The following is a 22,198-nucleotide window of genomic DNA, read 5'->3' on the forward strand; positions in this document are numbered from 1 at the left end:
TAATCTACAACTACGAACATAATACACATAAGGTGAACTACGTACAGGTTAGTGCAAATGCATCATATTAGTACACAGCTAAACTCTGAATTAGCAAATTTTTGCAAAGGCGGCATTGTTTAAGTTATCATCAAAGCTCTCAGCTACCCAACTCAAAGCCACAACCTTCATTTGTGCATCTTAGACATAGGTAAACTTAATAGCGTAATACGTATTACCGCATTTAGTATCTGTTAGTTTAGTGTAGTATTCTCAAATTAAATTGAATTTAAATGGAAATCACCACAGTTCTAGAGCAGCAAATCAAAGAGCCCAAAGTAGCAGGAGTGTTGTGGCTTGGAAAAGAACTGAAGGGAATGGTTCTCCTACAAATCACGGCCTTACAAAACGTGCTACTTGTGCAATGTTTGTGAATATCTGGAACAGGACATGATACATGTCTTTGTGTGTGTGTTAGATGCAAAGTATGAGGAAATTAGATGCAAACTCAGCATTCTGAAGGGCATTTATGAAAGCCTGAAAAACAGAATGGATACACCTAAAGAAAAAATGGTGGCCATTCAAAGCTCTCAGCTCCCAACTCAAAGCCACAACCTTCACATGTGCATTAGGCACCAGAGCAGCAATCTCCAAGGCAAAATTTGCTAGTCCCAGAGGAGGGAGTTATTGTCGGTGACTCTACTGTCAAGGACATGGGAAATATATTGTGCAAGAGGGATACGTGGACAGGACCAGGGTATGTCTGCAGAGGGCAAAAGTAGATTATGTTGTACAGCAGATAACATATTTTAAGGCACAAAAGATGATACTGTTGTACACACTCCTTCCTATGGTGTCTGCAATCCTGCCCAGACACAATAGGAGGGAGTACATGTTGAGCACTGATTCTACTGGAATGAGTAGCAGCCAGGAAAGCAGGCATTCGAGATTTCAAGCTCTGCTGTGGGTCATCATGGAACAAGTAAATACATGGGTTATCTTAGGTTTACTAAAAGTAAGAATATATACTTGCATTAATACTAATGCTGGAGGCACAGTAAATAAATTTGATGAATTTGAAATACTGACAAATGCAGCTGCTGTGAGAATATTGGAGACATGGCTTCACTCAGACATAAGAGATGTAAAATTTGAATATGGGGAGTAAAATCTGTACAAAAAAAAGGATAGACTGGACAGGAGGGGAAAATGGGTTATGATCTTCATTAAAAAGCATATTAAATCTAAGGTAGTGCATTCAGTCGACATGGGTGGTCAGCACAATGCTGAGTCAGTTTGATGCAATGTAAGTACTGGGAAGACAAAAGTGAGAGTAGGAGTGCATTATAGGCCTAATGACTGTGATGAGTATAACAACTATATAGAGAATCGAGTGAGCCAGAAATAGTAGTAGTAGTAGTAGCAGTAGTGGCACATGATGCAAGAAAGCAAGTGTAGGAGCTTATGCAGCATCAGCCAAAAAAAAAAAAAAAAAAAAATCACACCATTCCCTCCAAATGCCTGTCCAGTTCCTCCTTAAATTTATTTAACCTATCAACTTCCACAACGACAGATGGAAGTTTGTTCCAGCAATTAACCACCCGCTGGCTAAAGGCAAATTTCCGCACATCTATTCTACATCTGTCCTTTCTTAATTTGAACTTATGTCCCCGTAGGTTCGTAATCAGAACAAGTGGAAGGATCCCATCAGAATTCAGCGTGCTCAACCCATTCAAGGCCTTATAGACCTCAATCAGATCACCGCGCAGGTGCCTAGTCTCCAGCCACTGCAATTTGCAGAACTTAAGCCTCTCTTGGTAAGAGAATCCCTTCATTCCCCTCACCAATCGTGTTGCTCTTCTCTGTACACGCTCAAGCAAATCTACATCCTTCCTAAAATGAGGCCTCCAGACCTGTACGCAGTACTCAAGGCATGGCCTGACCATTGCCTTATACAGAGGGACAATCACCTCCTTTTTCCTGCTAGCAAAATTCCTATATATCATTGACAAAACCCCATGACCTGCCCTAGCAGCCTGTCTGCATTGCTCAGAAAACTTTATATCTGACTGCACAATTACTCCCAGGTCTTTTTCATTTTCTACCACCTTAAGTGTAGTACCACACAGTTGGTACGTTTCTCTGGGGTTACTTCTACCCATATGCAGTACTTTGCATTTGTCAAGGTTGAACTTCAGTTGCCACTTCTTAGCCCATCTGCCCAAATTATCTAGATCCTGTTGCAGTAGCACACTGCCATTACTGTCATTAACAACCCTGCCAACCTTTGTGTCATCTGCAAACTTCGACATTAAGCCTGATATACCTTCATCAATATCATTGATAAATACACAAAACAACAGTGGACCCAACACCGAACCCTGTGGGACTCCACTAATAACATTAGTCCACGAAGAGCAGCACCCATTGATTACCACCCTCTGTCTTCTCCCACTTAACCATCCTTTTATCCATTGTAGCAACTTACCCTTAATACCATTCTGCTCCAATTTGTACAGTAGTCTTCCATGCGCAACAGTGTCAAAAGCTTTCCTGAAATCCAAGTATATGATATCAAAATTATTTTTTGCATCCAGTTCCTTTGTGACCACATCATAATAACCAATCAAATTTGTCAGACAAGACTTTCCCTTAACAAACCCATGCTGTGTTTGAATTATTGTTGCAGTCTTGTCTAGATGATCCTGCAATGCATCTTTAACCAGTGACTCCATTATTTTACCCGGAACAGAAGTTAAACTAACTGGTCTGTAATTACTCGTGTCACCCTTCGATCCACCTTTGTGAATTGGGGACACATTTGCACATCTCCAGTCCGTGGGAACCTCCCCTGAGTCCAAGGATGCTTTCATAATTATGGCTAAGGGTTTGCTTAGTTGCTTTGCCGCCTCCTTTAAAATAACTGGATAGATCCCATCCACCCCAGGTGCCTTTCTTATGTTTAACTTCAACAATTTCTCCTCCACTTTGCTCTCAGTTATTACAAAATCATTAAGCACACTGCTACAATTTGATAACCTTCTTCCATTTTCAAACTGTAATAATTCCTCACGTGTGAATGTAGACGCAAAATACTCATTCAGTTTGTTTGCTGTCTGAGCAGGATCATCAACAGTCGAACCATTGATGTCAAGTGGACCAATCATATTCATCCCCTTCCTTTTAGAGTTTATATAAGTAAAGAAATCCTTGCTGTTTTTCTTAGCATCCTTTGCCAAAGATTTCTCGTAATCCGCCTTTGCCTGCCGAACCTCCTTTGTGACCTGATTACAGACTAGCTTATATCTGCCACAGGCTTCTGCGTCACCTGATAATTTATATGCATCCCATGCATTTTTCTTCTCTGTCACGAGTCTCATTAGTTCATTTGATAACCATTTAGAATCAGAATGTCTTATAACACTGGTCAACAGCTTAAACATTTTGGTAATAAAATTAATCAATTTCAATTAATATTAATGTGCTAAATACAGATATGACAATTAAAATAGATCATTAGCTCTAGATCATGTATAGTATCATCTTTTGATGATACTATATATGTCACTTTCAGTGCATTCTTTCTTGATTTTTGGGAAAATTTAGCCTTGAAGTACAGTTTTGGGGCAACACTGCAGCCATTGGTGCTGAGTCACACTATTACTTGTCTAAACACATTAGTCAGTGTGAGTCAGGCATCTGTCTGTGCTACGTTTATTGTTTTGACTGAGCAAAAACTTAAAATTTGGTGTTCCATGTAAGTGTGTAAATAGCACAGATAATTTTTATGTCTGTGGTAATGTCCATTACTCCGATAATAAAAAAAAAGCACATAACTGTTATTTTGGCTGCACAGTTGAGATCAGGACAAAAGCTGGGTGCCTCATATTTGCTGCAATATTTGTGCCTTGCTTCTAATCTCTGCAGCTGATTAAATCACAAAGGCTGCTCCATGCCTTTTGCCATGCCTATGATATGGAGAGAGCCTTCATATCATATAACAGACTGTTATTTAAGTATGGTACCACTTTTTCAGCAGGGGATTTCTAAGAAAGAGTGGATCTTAAACTACCTGAATATACCATCTACTATTGACCAGTACCCTGTGGAGGACTACTCATTTGTGAGACACCAGCTGAATATGTTTTAGTATCTGATGAAGAGTCAAGTGATGACCAAAATAAATTACTTGAATCCTCCACTTCAACAGTCCTGATTTTATTTACAAATTCCCTTCTGCAGAGCCACACAAAATCATGCAAAATAAATAAAATGATATTATCAAAGATCTTAATTTACCAAAAATAAGGCAGAACTTTTAGGCTCAAAACTGCAACAGTGGGATCTCGTTGATAATGTTAAAGTGTCTATATACCAATGCTGCCAAAACAATTTAACTCAATTTTTAAAACTGGAAAATAACCTTCTTGTCTGCACTGACATCAATGATTTAATGGACTCGCTTAATATTGACCACAAGCGTCAAGACTTGTGGTTGGAGACTCTTCAGGGATTCTTCTAAATTGAGTTTAAAAGTAGTGTTGTTACATGCTGGCATTGTACTACCATCAATTCCAATAGGCCATACAGTTCATATGAAAGAATCATATGATAACATGAAGCTTCTTATTGAAATGGCAGATTTGTGGTGACTTAAAGTTATTGCCATCTTGGTAGGAATGCAGCAGGGAAACAAAATTTTTTTGTTTTCTTTGGGAATGGGACAGTAGAGCATGGAAATCCATTAAATAAAAAATGTCTATTACAGTCCACTAGTTGAACCAGACAAAATCCTATTACTTCCCCTACAATTAACAATTTGTTAAAGCTATGGATCTAGATGGACAGCTTTCAAATACCTCAAGGAAAAATTTCCAGGACTTAGTGAAGCCAAAATAAAGGAATGCACATTCACTGGCACAAAGATACAAGACTCTTACAAACACAAACACAAACACTTTGACCAGATCCTCCATGATGATAAGAAAGCAGTCTAGGATGCTTTCAAACTTGCAGCAACAAAATTTCTGGCAAACAACAAGGCAGATTAGCATTAGCATTAGTAGAGGCATATGATGCAAGAAAGCAAGCTTATGCAGCATCAATCAAAAAAAAAAAAAAAAACTTCCACTTCACCCCTCTGTTCGTTCGAAATACCTATCCAGCTGAGCCTTAAATTTATTCAGGCTATCAACTTCCACAACAAGGGATGGAAGTCTGTTCCACCAACCAACTACCCGCTGGCTAAAGGCAAATTTCCGCACATCTATCCTACATCTGTCTTTCCTCGATTTGAATTTATGCCCTCTCAGGTGATTATTCTGAGCAAGAGGCAGAATCCCATTGGCATTGAGCATGCTCAAACCATTCAAGGCTTTATACACCTCTTTCAGATCACCTTGCCAGTGCCTAGTCTCCAGACACTGTAATTTGCAAAACTTAAGCCTTTCTTCGTAAGAGCAACCCTTTGTTCCATTCACTAATCACAAGATTAGTGAATAGAACAAAGTCTGTACTCGTTCCAGCAGCTCTACATATAAACAGCTTGTGAGAAACCTTCTGTCATCATGCCATACATTAGGCTGCAACATGTCATTAAAAATATAATTTCTCTACTCCTATTTGGATTTTTTCCTGGACCACTGTGGTGCATTAAGTGATGAGCATGGCGAGAGATTCCATTCAGGCATCTCGTCAATGGAGAAGCAATAACTAGGCAAATGGAACTCTGCAATGATAGCTGACTATTGAATGACTACTGACAAAGAAACTATTGCTGGACTGTGACAAGAGATGCCCTAGATGTAGGGCACAAACAACAGGCAAAGAAGAAGAAGCGCAAAATGTGAATCAAAAGTTACCATTAGCAAGGGCACATGATGCAAGAAAGCAAGCTTATATAGCATCAGCCAAAAAAAAAAAACAAAAAACCCTTATTTCACCCATCCCCTTGCTCCAAATGATTGTCAAGTTCTGCCTTGAATCTATTTAAGCTATCAACTTCTACAACGACAGATGGAAGTTTGTTCCAGCAATCAAACACCCGCTGGCTAAAGGCAAACTTCCACACATCTGTCCTACAACCGTCTTTCCTCAATTTGAATTTGTGTCCTCTCAGGTGATTATTCTGAGCAACAGGAAGAATCCCATCAGCATTGAGCATGCTCAAACCATTCAAGGCTTTATACACCTCAATCAGATCACCTCGCAGGTGCCTAGTCTCCAGACACTGTAATTTGAAAAATTTAACCTTTCTTCGTAAGAGCAACCCTTTGTTCTGTTCACTAATCTTGTTGCCCTTCTCTGTACTTGTTCCAACAGCTCTACATCCTTCTTAAAATCAGGCCTGACTCAAGATGTGGCCTGACCATTGCCTTATACAAGGGAATGATCACCTCCTTATCCCTGCTAGAAAACTTCCTGTATATCATTGACAAGACACCATGAGTTACTCTTGCAGACTGCCTGCAGCTCAGAAAATTTCATATCTGCCTGCGCAATTACCCTCAGGTACTTTTCGTTCTTTACCACTGTCAGTGTAGTACCACAGAGTTGATACGTTACTCTGGGGTTACTGCTTCCCATATGTAGTACTTTACATTTGTCAGTTAAACTTCATTTGCCACCTCTCAGCCCATCTGCTCAACTTTTCTAGATCCTGTTGCAGCAGTACACTGTCATTAGTGTCCTTAACAACCCTGTCAACCTTCGTATTGTCTGCAAACTTGAACATTAAGCCTGATATAGCATCATCAATATCATTTATAAATACAGAAAACAACAATGGACCCAACAGTGAACCCCGAGGGACTCACTAATAACATTAGTCCACGAAGAGCAGTGTCCATTGATTACGACTCTTTGCCTTCTCCCACTCAATCATCCCTTTATCCATAGCAGCAATTTGCCTCCAATGCCACACTGGTACAATCTGTGCAGCAGTCTTCCATGTTCAACAGTATCAAAGGCCTTTCTCATCAGCAAAGTTTATGTATTTTGCTGATCAAGTGTGATTCAATATTTTTTTTCGATAACTAAAAATGTATCAATTCTTATTATTTTAAACTGCTTTGTAAAATTTTTATAATATGATTTTCAATATAAGATATATTAAAAGTATGATGGATGTTCTTTATTTATCCCATTTTAAGTCTAAGTAATGTATTTTATAGAATATAAGGTATTTTCAAAGCTCAAGAAAAATAATTTTTTAATGCTGATTTTTTTGCTGTTTTCTCAACTCTGCACATGCAAAACAGTACAGAAAAAATACTTTCATCAAAGAAACAAAAAAATAAAATAAATAAAATAAAATAAAAAAAAAAATATATATATATATTGAAAATTCGTTGACCTGTGTATTTAACTTTCCAGATATTGACTGGAATTTGTGGTTGGTCACTCACACACTAGCAAGATTTTTGTGGATTTACTGGATGACTGTTTTCTACAGCAGCATGTTAGAGAGGCAACAAGAGGAAGTGATATTCTTGATCTCATTATCAGCAGTGATTTTTCATGCATTAAGAATCTGCAGGTAAAAGACCCTCTGGGTAGCAGTGGTCACAGTGTGCTGATGTGCAATTTACTTAAAGACATGAATACTCTCAAGGGTAAAGGGAAAGGCTTTTGCTTTCATAAGGGTCTACAGTGGTCTCCAGGGCCACTGCGACTCTGTGCCACCAGTAAGCGGAATCAAATTTGCCGCCCCAAAATATTTGGATTAATAAATAAAATAAATTATTAATGAAAAAGAAAAGAATTACATCAAAAGGTAAACATCAAATTTCACATATAACATAATGAAACAACAAACAAAAATAACAAAATCATTCTGAAATTCTGGAAATACACTTTAAATTCTAAATCGTAGTAATCGTACAATAATAAAAATAAAAGGAAAATTAAATAAATTTATGTTCCTTTCTTTAAGAGATGTGAATTTATTATTTCATTTATGTTTATTTATTCCAAAAGATCATTTTCTATTGAAATTATTGCCGAAGTAGAGAGTCATTTGAGACATTTTCGATCATAAATAATTTTTGATTAATTTTGAAAAATCCATTCACCTGAGGCAACTGAAACTAGTAAAGTTAGAAAAATTCTTAATGCAACTGCTAAATTTGAAGAAGTATCTATAAAATCGTTTTTAAAACTATATTGTAATACTTGAAATGGGGTAATAGACTGTTTAATATAAATCTGAAGTACTCTAAGTTCTTCAGATAATGCTATACCATCTATATTGGACTCATTACGATCAATGTCACTTAACTTAATATGTAAATCTTTGCAATGATTTAATTAATCGTCATCTGACCATTTTTTAATTCAGAAATATTACAAAACATTTTAAATATTTCTACATGTTATTTCATATTTGTAAACTTTTCAGTTAATGAGAAATTTGTTGTGTCCATAATTTGAAAGAAAAAAATTAATTTTGAAATTTTGTTGCGGATCCTGAATAACTTCATCTCTACTTCGATTATGAAATCGAAATGCTTTTACAATTTTTTTCCTTACAGTTCTAACCTCTGAAAACAAAGCTTCAATGCCAATGATAGTAGCCATATTATTAGCTGAATCAAGAATTTTTTGGACTGCTTCCTCTGTTCTATTTTCTTTAAAATACTCCATGATAGTTTGAAGACATTCAAGAGCTTCATATATATCAGAATCTTTTTTTTTTTGGAGCATTTTACTTATTGGATTAATTTTATTTAAAATATCATGCCAAATTATAATCGAACAAAGAAACTTATAAGATGCTATATTTAAGGCTATTGATTTAGCATGATTACTTGTATCCATATTTTTATTTTCATCTTCCGTGATTATAGCAAAATCATAGCAAAATACTAGAAATGACTAGCTTCTCTGGTCATTTCAAGTATTTTGTGAAATTATTTCAATAATTTAATTTTGTATTTGATCATCTGAATAATGCACAATATTTTTTGATTCAGGTTTCTGAATACAGTGAATATGTTCTGCCATAACTGAATCAAATTTAGCAATTGTTTTCAGAAAGATTTAAAAAGTTACCATTGTCATTTTCATATAAATCTTTTGAAGATCCCCTGAACGCTATACACTGCCTTACTAAAAATAGTATCATATATATTATTCTGGCTTAACTCCAGAACATGGGTATCTCCGTTGCAGGCATGGTCAAAGAATGGAGTGATTGTCTGGTCGAGTTCTGCGATTCGGAAATTATTGAGAATGCTTAATTTACCTCATTTTGCAACTCTGATTGTTTGATTGGATGCAAATTAGCTCCTGATTTTAGTGGGAAATGTGAAATTATCGTGTGTTGTTTAGTCATCGTTGTGCTGTGCTGTCCTCGATTATTGTATGTTATTGTTATTTTGTGTTATTCCGTTTGCAAAAGGATGGATGTAAGAGTGTAACTGAATGGTGTATGAGTGTGAATTTGATAACTTCGGAATACATGTTTTCAGTGTGGATGAAGTACATTTTGTCTGTAAATTGCCTGTGTTCTCTGGTCGATTTGACAGTTTTGCTGGATGAAAAAACCCCCAGTCTGGGGGAAGGAAAAACCTTGCTATCTCTACCTGAGACTGACTAACTCAGACATTGACTGAAAAAAGCCCATTAAAGTTCCTCACATCATCGACAGGATTTGAATCCAGGCTAATGAGGTGTACTGACATGTGAGGACTGATGAAGTTAGGTTTTGTTTTTGTTTGACTTTTTTTTTTTTTGCTTTTTCAAGTTGTTTCTTTACGATTTTATGTTTTTTGCAGTAATTGTATGTATGAGTGGGGGTCAGCAGCACCCCTCCCAAAAAGAAACATTTCTATATTGTAGTTGTAAATGTTTTTCACCAACCTTACGTAGAAATAAAACACAGCGAAAACGAAAACTGGAATCTTGATAACTATGTATTTATAATAAATTATATTTGCCTGTATTTACAATAAATTATATTAAACTTTACAACTAAAATATATGAAATATACATATAAAATATACATTAAAATATACTGGGTTAAAAACAATAAAATACATTAAAATATACTAAATTAAAAGTGATAAAACCACAGCTTTCGAAGGCTCCTGCCTTCTTCTTCAGTGGTATTTTCTTTGTTCTGCGGTGCGTCTTTAAATACCAGCAGGTTCACGGTACTCATCACGTGTTTCATTCCCACGTGTTCTGTTCTATTGTGTTATGGAATCGGAAGTGGCTCGAGAGTGGGTCATATGAAACCGTTCATCCCTTCTGAGGATAGTAGCCTCAAAGAGGGGATGGATCTGTGTTCCTCTATCTCTATTAATGTTCACTGTGGAACAGATCTGCAAACTCTCGAGCCACATGTGGTCCCAGAACTTATGCGCCCGATCGGTGATGATAGCATCGTCCGGGGAGATGTGGTGCTGCTTCTCCCAAAAATGCTCGGCCACGGCAGACTTGCCATACTCCGCATTTCTTATTGCCTTAGTGTGCTCCCCCAGACGATCTTTGAGACGGCATTTTGTTTCCCCTACATAACACCAGGGGCACATAGGGAGAACACTAACATTAAATATTCAAAAAGAGAATGCAGGTGGGGTTGTATATAGTATTAGATGCCCAGATTGGGGGGGGGTGTTATATAGGGGAAACAAAACGCTGTCTCAAAGATCGTCTGGGGGAAGCACACTAAGGCAATAAGAAATGTGGAGTATGGCAAGTCCACCGTGACCAAGCATTTTTGGGAGAAGCAGCACCACATCTCCCCGGACGATGCTATCATCATCGATCAGGCGCATAAGTTCTGGGACCGCAAGTGGCTCGAGAGTTTGCGGATCTGTTCCACAGTGAACATTAATAGAGATAGAGGAACGCGGTTCCATCCCCTCTTTGAGGCTACTATCCTCAGAAGGGATGAACGTTCCATATGACCCACTCTCGAGCCACTTCCGATTCCATAACACAAGAGAACGGAACATGTGGGAATGAAACACGTGATGAGTACCGTGAACCTGCTGGTATTTAAAGACACACCGCAGAACAAAGAAAATACTGCCGAAGAAGAAGGCAGGTACTCATCACGTGGGAATGAAACACGTGATGAGTACCGTGAACCTGCTGGTATTTAAAGACATACCGCAGAACAAAGAAAATACCGCTGAAGAAGAAGGCAGGAGCCTTCGAAAGCTATGGTTTTATCGCTTTTAATTTAGTATATTTTAATGTATTATATTGTTCTTAACCCAGTATATTTTAATGTATATTTTATATGTATATTTCATATATTTAAGTTGTAAAGTTTAATATAATTTATTGTAAATACAGGCAAATATAATTTATTATAAATACATAGTTATCAAGATTCCAGTTTTCATTTTCGCTGTGTTTTATTTCTACATAAGGTAAAAAACAATTAAAACTACAATATGAATATACCCAACCTCAGAGGGCTGTTTGATGAATTGTTCAGATGCTATGGCCATCCAATTGTGCGGTGCATCAGAGAATTCCAGAGGCATAGTGTTAGGGAGGCTAAACATGAGCAACATTTGAGGTTTTCCCATCGATGTAGGACACACAATCTCATACCTCGAGACTTTCAAACAAAGCTACCTTTTGAAGATGAACGACTATTTAACGTTTCCAAGTGGTATCAAAAGAAGATCTTAAATATATGGATTGAGAAATTACAGAAGAATTTATACCACATTAGGAGAGACAAAAGACAGTGCTTTAGTAAGATAAGTGACAAGATGACTCCGGTGCACTTGTCAGAAGTGATTAGTGTGGTGGAAACTAAAACAAAACAAAACAAATTTCTGACATCTATAGATGAAGACAAATGGGGAAGTTTGACAGACTTAGAGAACAAACCAGGTTTAGAGGCAATAGTGATAGTACTGCCAAGGATTTTATAGTGAATATGAGCAGTAAACAACTAACTAAAGATCAGTTGGAGGTTCTAAATTTAGGACCAGAATTTGCCATGATTCCGTCCAGAGTACCCGTTGCAGAAATAGCAATGGGCAGGGAAAGAGCTATAAATAAACTTCCCGAAGATATGGCTAATGAAATTCAAGTTAAAACAGCAGCCATCCTCAGTCAAGCTAAAAACACCCCCTCTAATCTCAATGTGAAGCAAAAATTAGCGCTAAAAAGCCTCAAGCAAGAGGATAGCATTGTGGTCTTACCCACAGACAAAGGTAGGGCAACAGTGGTTCTTGATAAGGAAGCATATCTGAATAAAGCATTGGATTTATTGAATGATCAAACAGCCTATAAGGTTATTCAGAAAAGTCCACTTCTTAGCTTGGAACGGCAAGTGAATAGAATGGTACAGAGTTGGCTTAAGTCTAGCAAAATTTCCAAAGAACAATATTGGGTACTGCATGCTACAGGGAGCCAAATACCAAGATTTTATGGCTTGCCCAAAATTCATAAAATACCACTTAGAGCCATAGTCTCATTTATAGGCAGTCCCACATATGCACTATCTGGTTTCTTAGCCAAATTATTATCTCCATTAGTAGGACTTTCTGAATTTAGTATTAAGGACAGCAAAGACTTTGTGCATTTTATTAGAAGCCAACGCATAGAAGAGAATGAAATTATGATATCTTTCGACGTGAAATCTCCATGGAGTGCATTGTGCACACATGGCCTTACGGAGAGATACCACTCTAAATACTAGCAATTAAATTTAGAGGATACTGAGAAAGGTATAGAATTATGCCTCTCAAGCACCACTATGGTGTTTGATAATACTATGTATAAGCAGGTTAACAGTACAGCCATGGGCTCCCCCATTAGCGCAATTATAGCTAATTTCGCTATGGAGGAGCTCAAGGCTAGAATATTTAATGTTGGTGTTCTCCCTATGCGCCCCTGGAAAAGATACGTAGATGATATGTTTTCAATTATTCGAAAGGGGAGTGAAGATCAGGTATTGAATATTTTAAATGGCTTCTCCCCATTCATACAATTTACCTCGGAGGCAGAAGAAGGAGGAGTTTTGCCGTTCCTAGATGTGTTGGTCTGTAGGGAAGACCAACAACTAAAAACTAAGGTCTATAGGAAATCGATGTGTAAAGGTCAATATTCGCACTACAATTCAGCTCAGGCCAACCATCATAGGAACAGTGTGGTTAGAAGTTGACAGGGCAAAATCACACTGCAGTACCTCCGAGGATAGGAAGGTAGAGTATGAACGCGTCACGACGGATCTTACAAAATGTGGCTACCCCCAGAGGATTATAGAAAAATATATTAAAGGAAATCAGAGCAGAGGTGACTCTTTTACACCAGTATCCACTGCATACATTCCCTACTATCCGGATCTAACCGATCATATAACTAGAATACTAAGAAATTATCAGACGCGTTGTGTGCAGCTTCCGGGGCGGAGTCTGCACACAATCGTGTCACAAGTAAAGGACCCCATTCAAAAAGAGAATGCAAGTGGGGTCGTATATAGTATTAGATGCCCGGATTGTGGGGAGCGTTATGTAGGGGAAACAAAACGCCATCTCAAAGATCGTCTGGGGAAGCACACTAAGGCAATAAGAAATGTGGAGTATGGCAAGTCCACCGTGACCAAGCATTTTTGGGAGAAGCAGCACCACATCTCCCCGGACGATGCTATCATCATCGATCGGTCGCATAAGTTCTGGGACCGCAAGTGGCTCGAGAGTTTGCGGATCTGTTCCACAGTGAACATTAATAGAGATAGAGGAACGCGGTTCCATCCTCTCTTTGAGGCTACTATCCTCAGAAGGGATGAACGTTCCATACGACCCACTCTCGAGCCACTTCCGATTCCATAACACAAGAGAACGGAACATGTGGGAATGAAACACGTGATGAGTACCGTGAACCTGCTGGTATTTAAAGACACACCGCAGAACAAAGAAAATACTGCTGAAGAAGAAGGCAGGAGCCTTCGAAAGCTATGGTTTTATCGCTTTTAATTTAGTATATTTTAATGTATTTTATTGTTCTTAACCCAGTATATTTTAATGTATTTTACTGTTCTTAACCCAGTATATTTTAATGTATTTTATTGTTCTTAACCCAGTATATTTTAATGTATATTTTATATGTATATTTCATATATTTTAGTTGTAAAGTTTAATATAATTTATTGTAAATACAGGCAAATATAATTTATTATAAATATATAGTTATCAAGATTCCAGTTTTCGTTTTCGCTGTGTTTTATTTCTACATAAGGTTGGTGAAAAACATTTAAAACTACAATATGAATTTACCCAACCTCAGAGGCCTGTTTGAAGAAAAGAAACATTTCTGTTGACCTGCATGAGCAATTCTCATTGCTAATGCACATGAAGTCATCTAGTAACGTACAGGTGAGAAGAATCAGTGGTTGTATGTGGTGGTAATTTTTGCTAGTTTAAAAAAAACGCCGTTTTGTTATTTATTTTTCTTCGTTTCAGCTCCAACATATTGTAATGTCACGTGAAATCCCACAGTAACAAGCAGGCGAGGAGGAGAGGGAAACAGCAGAGATTGGGAGTTGCCTTCACATCCTATCACTGCTTTCTTCTGCTCTTTCTCGCCGAAGTACGGGGTTGCAGCCATTTTCTGGAGTATAAAAATGTGAAATATAAATATGAAACACAGATAGCACTGGACCAAGGTATTTCCACACCCTGGGCAGAAAGATTTTTTGGCACCCTTTACTAAGGATATATATTTTTTTGCCTCATTTGCCTCAATGACCAGTGCGACTTCTGGGTATGTGGGACAGGCAGTTGGATAGGTTTTACGAGTACCACTAAGTTACAGAATGGTAATACCTTTTATTTAATCCCTTTAATTCTTAATTCGTACTTAGTAGCAGCACTAATTGTCTCAATTGCCTGAAGGCCAGAGGTGTGAACTGTTAATATATTCCCAGTTAAGTCTCTCGTAATCTGTCATTATATGGAAATTTTCTTTTCTACGAAAGCTATTTTATACAATTATCAAAGGGAATTCAAAAAATATCGCTAAATAGAAAATTTCGTTTTAAAGAAGTTCACTAAACAGAGGTCTGACTTGTATACGTCAAAAACATTTTTGCCGCCCTCCTGAACTGTAGCCCATAAGCGATGCTTACTTTGCCTACCCACTTGTAGCAGGCCTGGTGGTCTCACACAGTCTTTACACTCTGTACAGTGGGACCATCTGATGATGTTACCAACAGAAAATTCTAAATGGGAAGCATTCAGGGAAGTAATTGTAGCAGCTATTAGGCTTTTTGTAAGAACTAAGAAATTCTGTTCAAGGCTTAGACCTAAATGGATGCCCAATGAACTGATGACACTTTTGGCAAAGAAGAAAATTGCACGGAATGAATATAAATTATTAGGTGTACAGAAACCTATGGTAGATATAAACTAATATGTAATCGAGTCACAAAGGAGGTTAGACAAGCTAAGGCAGATAAAAGAAGCCTCTTGCAAACAGTGCCATGAAAAGCAGCACAGATTGTACTTATATTATTAGTAGAAGCAATGTGTTGCACATTGGTCCACTTGATTTTGATGGTCTAACTCAATGGTTTTCAACTGGGGTGCTGCAACAACATTCTAGGGGTGCCACGTAATTTGGGTTTAAGTTATTTAAACTTATTATTTTTTTAATTGATATGTTTATTTCATTATAAAACGGTGTACAGTATCTTTTTAATTTTCTGGTGATCTATAATTGATGTTTACTTAGTAAACATCAATTATAGATCACCAGATTACAAATGTAATCTGGTGATCTATAATACAAATGTAAATTACAAATGTAATTTTTATAATTATATTATTGTAATAACTATCATATAACATATATATTTTTTAATATTATATATATATAGAGAGAGAGAGAGAGAGAGAGAGACAGAATCAGATCTAACAGGCAGAAAACTGAGTGGTTGAGTAGGGGTGTCGCAAAATAAAATAAATTACTTAGGGGTGCCATTATTAAAAAAAGGTTGAAAACCACTGGTCTAACTGTTGATGATGATGTTCAGGTTGCTGACAAACTGGGTAGGTATTTTACATCTATATTCATGCATAAGGAGTTCCTTAAGGAAGAGAATGCCAGAAGTTCATCAAATCAAAAACTAACAGGGAGCTAAATGATTTTGTGATACTGAGAGGAAAGTGGAAGATGAATTGTTGAAGCTCAACATAAAAAAAAAAAGAAAAAAAAAAAGGCATCTGGGGTGGATGGGATCTATCCAGTTATGTTACAGGAGGCAGCAAAGGAGGTAAGCAAACCTTTAGCCACAATTACGAGAGCATCTTTGTATTCAGAGAATATCCCTATTGACTGGAGATATGCAAATGGATATGCAGTTCAAAAATAGGGGACATCAGTAATTACAGACCCAAGAACAGAAGTTATTTTTCCCTAGAACAGAAGTTATCTTAATTTCTGTTCCGGGAAAAATAATAGAATCTCTGGGGAAGTAATGCAGGATCATCTAGACAGGAATGCATTTATACTACAGTCACAGCATGGATTTGTTAAGAGGCAATCTCATCTAACCAATCTGATTGAATATTATAATGCAGTCACAAAGGAACTGGAATAAAAAATAATTTTGATATCATATACTTGGATTTTGCGAAAGCTTTTGATAATGTTGAACATAAATGGACACTGCTCTTCATGGACTATTAGTATTAGTGGAGTCCCCCAGAGTTTAGTTCTGAGATCATTGTCGTTTTCTATATTTATTAATGATATTAATAAAGGTATATTAGGTTTAATGCCTAAGTTTAGAGATAATACAAAGGTGGGCAAGGTTGTTAATGTAATCAAGGTAAGCTGCTGCAACAAGATCTAAACAAATTAGGTCAACAGGTTCAGAATACAGGTATGAGTAATCCCAGATTAATGTAACTGTGTGGCATTACACTCAGGGCAGTGGAAAATGAAAATGACCTGGGGTTAATTGTGCAGTCAGATATGACATTGTCTGAGCAATGCAGATATGCTGTCAGAACAGCTCAGTCTATGACTTACAGGAACAAGGAAGCAATTATCCTGTTGTATAAGGCAATGCTTATGCTGCATCTTGAGTGCTCCGTATAGGTCTGGAGACCTCATTTTTGGAAGGATGTAGAGCTGCTGGAGCAAGTACAGAGAAGGGCAACAAGATAAGTGATGAATGATGAAGGAAACGAAAGGATCCAAACTGCAGAACTGAAACCTTTCTACAATTTGAACAAAAGGGCAAAAATTGCAGACACGCTTCAGACCTGGCTCCTGCAAGGTGATCTGATCAAGGTTTTTAAGACTGAAAAGACTGAGTAAGCTCAATGCCAATGGCATTTTTCCTTGCTCAGATTACAGGCTCAATTTGAATTTTATACACATAACAGGGTATAAAATTCAAATTGAGAAAGCATGGTTACAGATATGTGTGAGGAGGTTTTCCTTCGGCCAGTAGGTAATTGACTGTTGGAACAAACTTCCATCTGATGTTGTGGAGGTTGGCAGTTTGAATAAATTCAAGATAAAAGTAGACAAATTACTGAAAGGGGTGGACAAGTGATGTGAGAGTTTTTTTTTTTTTTTTTTATTCCTTGGCTGGTGCTTTATAAGCTTGCTTCTTTGCATGATATTCCACTAATAATAATAATAATAATAATGATAATAATAATAATAATAATAAGCAATTAACTACAAAGGATAAAGAACATGGAACCAGAGGAGGAAGAACATACCACCACTGAACCAGAGAAGGAAGAGTAAGAAGAAATACAACCCACAGCAGCTGAAGTGGAAAGAGACAAGGTCATGATATTTAGAATAGAGAAAGAGTGCACGACGGCCCTAACAGAATTCGAAGGAATGGACCCCACAAAGACTCGTGATATCGCAGAAGAGGCCGAATAGAACTGTGTGGAGAGTCACAGACCACCTCAATCGACACATAATACCGTATTACCTCGACAGCAATGGTGCAACACTGGAAGCCATCCACACAGTCATGTATTGTGCTGCAGTAGCAGCCACGAGGGTTAATGGAAGAGAACAAGGGCCAGGCAGAAGAACCAAAAACAGAAGGAACTGCCAGCTTGGGAAAGAAGACTTCAGCAGAAGATAAAAGAATTAAGAGTCAAGATAGGCCAATTGACCCAGTACCAATGGGGCAATAGGAGTAAGAAATAAATTGGAAAAGTGAAGAGCATCCTCAAGAGAGACAGTGTCCACGGCAAACATGAGACAAAAAAATCAGAGAATAGGAGAGTACTTGGACACATTGAAGCAGAACCTCCTTGCACTCAGCAAGAGACTACGCCAATACAAAGAGAGCTCCCAGAGGAAAATAAACAACCGAATCTTTGATGAGGACCAAAGAGGCTTCTACAGGAGTCTCGGAGAAAATGGGAAAGAAGGGAACGGACCACCCGAGCAGAAGACGACTGAGGAGTTCTGGGGAAACATATGGAGCAGGGAAGTAAGACATAACAGCCGAGTCCCCTGGACAGAACTAGAATGCAAGAAAACCAAGGATGTAAAAGAAATGAGAGGGTGGGAGATTCGGGAAGAATAAGTAAAACAGACGATCAAGAACTCTCACAAATGGCAAACTCCAGAAATAGATAAAGTCCCTAACTACTGGTACAAGAAGCTCACTTGCACACACAAGCATCTGGCAGAGCAGTTCACCCGAATGATAAAGCACCCAGAGACAATCCCGATGTTTCTCACTCGAGGAATCACATATCTGAAGCCTAAAGATGAAGATACAAGAAACCCAGTGAAATATATAAGCCAATCACCTGCCTCCCAACAATGCGCAAGATCCTGGCCAGCTGCATAACCAGGAAAATATCAGACCACTTGGAGAGCCAGAACATAATGGCTGAACAGCAGAAAGAATGTAAGTGGCTGAGCAAAGGATGCAAGGAACAATTAACCATAGATGCCGCGGTTATGGAACAAGCCTACAAGAAGTGCCGCAACGTGTACACAGTCTACACTGATTATCGCAAGGCCTTCGACTCCGTGCCTCATAGCTGGCTAATAGAGGCTGTGAACATCTACAAAGTCAATCCAATAGGGACAAACTTCCTAGGAGAAACAATGGTGAAATGTAGTACCACCATTAAGGTCAAAAAATCACAACCAGGCAATCCCCATCAGGAGAGTAATCTTTCAGGGAGATGCCCTGAGCCCATTGTGGTTCTGTCTAGCACTTAACCTGCTATCCACCATGCTCGGCAGTAGCAAGTACGGATATAACCTCAAAGAAGGAAGGAAGAACCTGTACACCCTCCCCCACCTGATGTACATGGATGACATCAAGCTAGCCTCGGGAACCGAGAAGCACCTCCGGCAACTACTCCAGATCACCGAAGAATTCAGCAATGATATTAGGATGGAATTTGGTCTAGACAAATGCAAGACCAACAGAATGTACCAGGGAAAATTAGTCAACTGAAACTACCAGCTGCAGACAGGTAAAGAGATCGAAGCCATGGCAGAGGCCTACAAATACTTGGGTATGATGCAGGCTCAGCAGTTACAGCACAAGGAAATTAAGGCCTGCCTAACTGAAAAATACCATCGGAGACTCGGAAGCCTGCTGAAAGCAAAGCAAAGATGAACGGAGGGAATATGGTTAAAGTCATAAATATCTATGTAGTCCCAGTGTTAACATACTCCTTCGGGGTCATGGATTGGACTAACACTGAAATCTGCCGTGGAGAGACTGATAATTAACTGGAAAGCAGGAGGAAAGGGCCTCATAGACCTCATTGAGCAACAGAAGACAGCGATAGTTAACCTGATAGTTTCAGAAACACACACAGCAGCACTCCAGCTGGCCATAAGGAAGATAGACAAGTGGTATACCCTCAACCAGGAAGCACAAACAAAGCTAGAAAAATGGGCAGAGAAGACACTCCACAGCAGACACTACAGTGATCTCCATCAAGATCACATAGATGAAATTGCTTCGAATGCATGGCTCACGAACGGGACGCTCTTCCCCGAGACTGAAGGATTCATGCTCGCCATCCAAGACTAGGTAATCAACACCAGGAACTATAGAAAATACATCGCCAAGGAGCCCGGAGTGTTCGATGATACCACCTGGCCTCAGAAATGATCCAACACGTCACCGCAGGATGCAAGGTGATCACCCAGACTGAGTACACTTGTAGACACGACCAGGCAGCAAGGATAATACACCAGAAACTAACAAGGAAATACCAGTTGATCGAAGAAAATGTACTGTACTACCAGTACAAACCCCAGGCAGTACTAGAGATCCCAATCCACAAGCTGTACTGGGACCATGCCATAATAATGGACAGGACAATCCTGCACAACAGACCAGACATAACCCTTGTGGACAAGAAGGAAAAGGCTGCCTATCTGATTGACATAGCAGTACCCAACACTGGCAACCTGCAGAAAACACATGGGGAAAAATCAGAAAGTGCACGAACCTAAGACAGGAGATCAAAGAGATGTGGCATATGCAACAAGTAAAGACTATCATCCTTATCATCATGTCAACCATAGGTATGGTGCCAAAGATCCTACATAACAGTCTAGCAGGAATAGGTCTCCCAGCAAACACCTACAAGGAACTCCAGTAAGTTGCAATCCTGAACATCTGTAGGATAGTCAGGGAGTTCCTCGACCAACAGTAACACCAGACATAACAACAACCACCCTGTGTACTTGGTAGCAATACCTGTCACGAGGTGGAATCCCCAATCAAGGATAAATAATATAAGAGCAATAATAATAATAATAATAATAATAATATATGAATAGACTGTTATTTATTCTGATTGAATAGTAATTCATTCAAAGCCCTGAGGATGTAATAGAGGAATGTTCATACAGAATCATTCTGCTTCAGGCGCCTCCGTAGCCAGGTGGGAAGGAGCAGCAGTGCGTAGCACACGCTTCTTGATTAGACCGGGGTTCGAGCCCGTCACCACCAAATACGGAGGATGCGGAAAGGTCAGGAATGACCACCGCATATCCCGGAGCAATATGGCCTTAGTTGCTAATGCTCCTAAAAACCAAATAACAACAACAACAACAACAATCATTCTGCTTCTGCCTCCATCCCTTACCTCCCCCTTTTCTCTTTGTGTTTTTGAAAATTCATTTATGTTCATAGGTAGTACAAAACTGCTAATGTGAACACTGGTATGGAAACAGTGGCTTAAATTTGACCCCCTTAGTGCTCCAATAAACAGATTAAGCTATCATATTTTACTTAAAACTTAACAGAAATATATTTAAATAAATACTCTATATATAAAGCATATATGCCTACACACAGTGTGTTTCAATTAAAAGGTATCGAGGTATGAGGTAGCAGTAAAGTTCCAAGACTGGTGCAATAAAAAGAACACGAAGTGATGGAGTCCAAAAATGGTTTTTGTTTTATTCAAAGTAATCACCACCTGATTGAATGCAGTTATTACACTGTTCTTGTTTCTGAAAGGAGTCAATGAAGGCATCAAAGGAGATGATGTTCAGTTTTGCGGTTATGTTTTTCTTTATGTCCTTGATTGACATTCTGAAATCTCTTTCCTTCAAGGGGAGTTTTAATTTCGGGAAAGAGGATGAAGTCCACTGGTGCTAGATCAAGACAGTAAGGTGGATGGTCTGTACAAACATTTCTGATAAAATACGTGGACATGTGTATATGTAAAGGGTGACTCCTAGAACATCAGTTCAACTCTGCCTCATATATCTCTGTGAAGAATAATACCACTATAAAAGGGCCAGAAATGTGATAGGTGTGGGTTTGTGTGTATTATGTTGTTCTGTTCTGGCCACTTGACTAACCAGAAGCTTCAATTACCTGAAGAGATGATTCTGGATACTCGTCCACACTATGGGAAGGTGGGCCAGTCCACATAAGGCACGTACTGTCTCAAAAGAGACTTTGACTCACCTAGTGCTACCAGAAGGTGGGACAGGTCAAGAGGAAAAAAAGAAGGTGGGCCATTCCAGAGGGGGAAAAAACCACCTATGGTGGTGGATATGGAAAATAAAATATGAAAGAATGAAATAATAAATAAATAGAAAAAAATAAAATAAAAATAAGATTAAAAAAATGAATAAAAGAAATAGATAAAGTAAATAAATAAAAAGAAAGAAAGAAAGAAGGCAGTAGTGCTGCTAAAAAAAAAAAAAAAAAAAAACCTTGCACTTCTTGAGGATTTGAGTTTACAAATTCAAAGTATTAAA

The 22,198-nt window shown here is 38.3% G+C and overlaps 1 protein-coding gene across 3 annotated transcripts in view; it reads left to right on the top strand.

The window, feature by feature from the left end:
- The window catches only part of LOC150091765 (glycerophosphocholine cholinephosphodiesterase ENPP6-like), a 108,179-nt gene that overhangs the window by 28,570 nt on the left and 57,411 nt on the right, over nucleotides 1–22,198 (top strand). The window contains exon 2 of one of the 3 annotated variants that reach the window (XM_090376830.1): nucleotides 7,354–7,516. The exons of the other annotated variants lie outside the window; for them this stretch is intronic. The gene's annotated coding sequence lies outside the window, so the exon portion shown is untranslated. The remainder of the gene's footprint in view (nucleotides 1–7,353; nucleotides 7,517–22,198) is intronic. 3 annotated transcript variants of the gene reach the window in all.

Source organism: Mastigoproctus giganteus, chromosome 1, assembly GCF_048544385.1.
Source record: "Mastigoproctus giganteus isolate SK-2022 chromosome 1, ASM4854438v1, whole genome shotgun sequence".
NCBI classification, from domain to species: Eukaryota; Metazoa; Arthropoda; class Arachnida; order Uropygi; family Thelyphonidae; genus Mastigoproctus; species Mastigoproctus giganteus.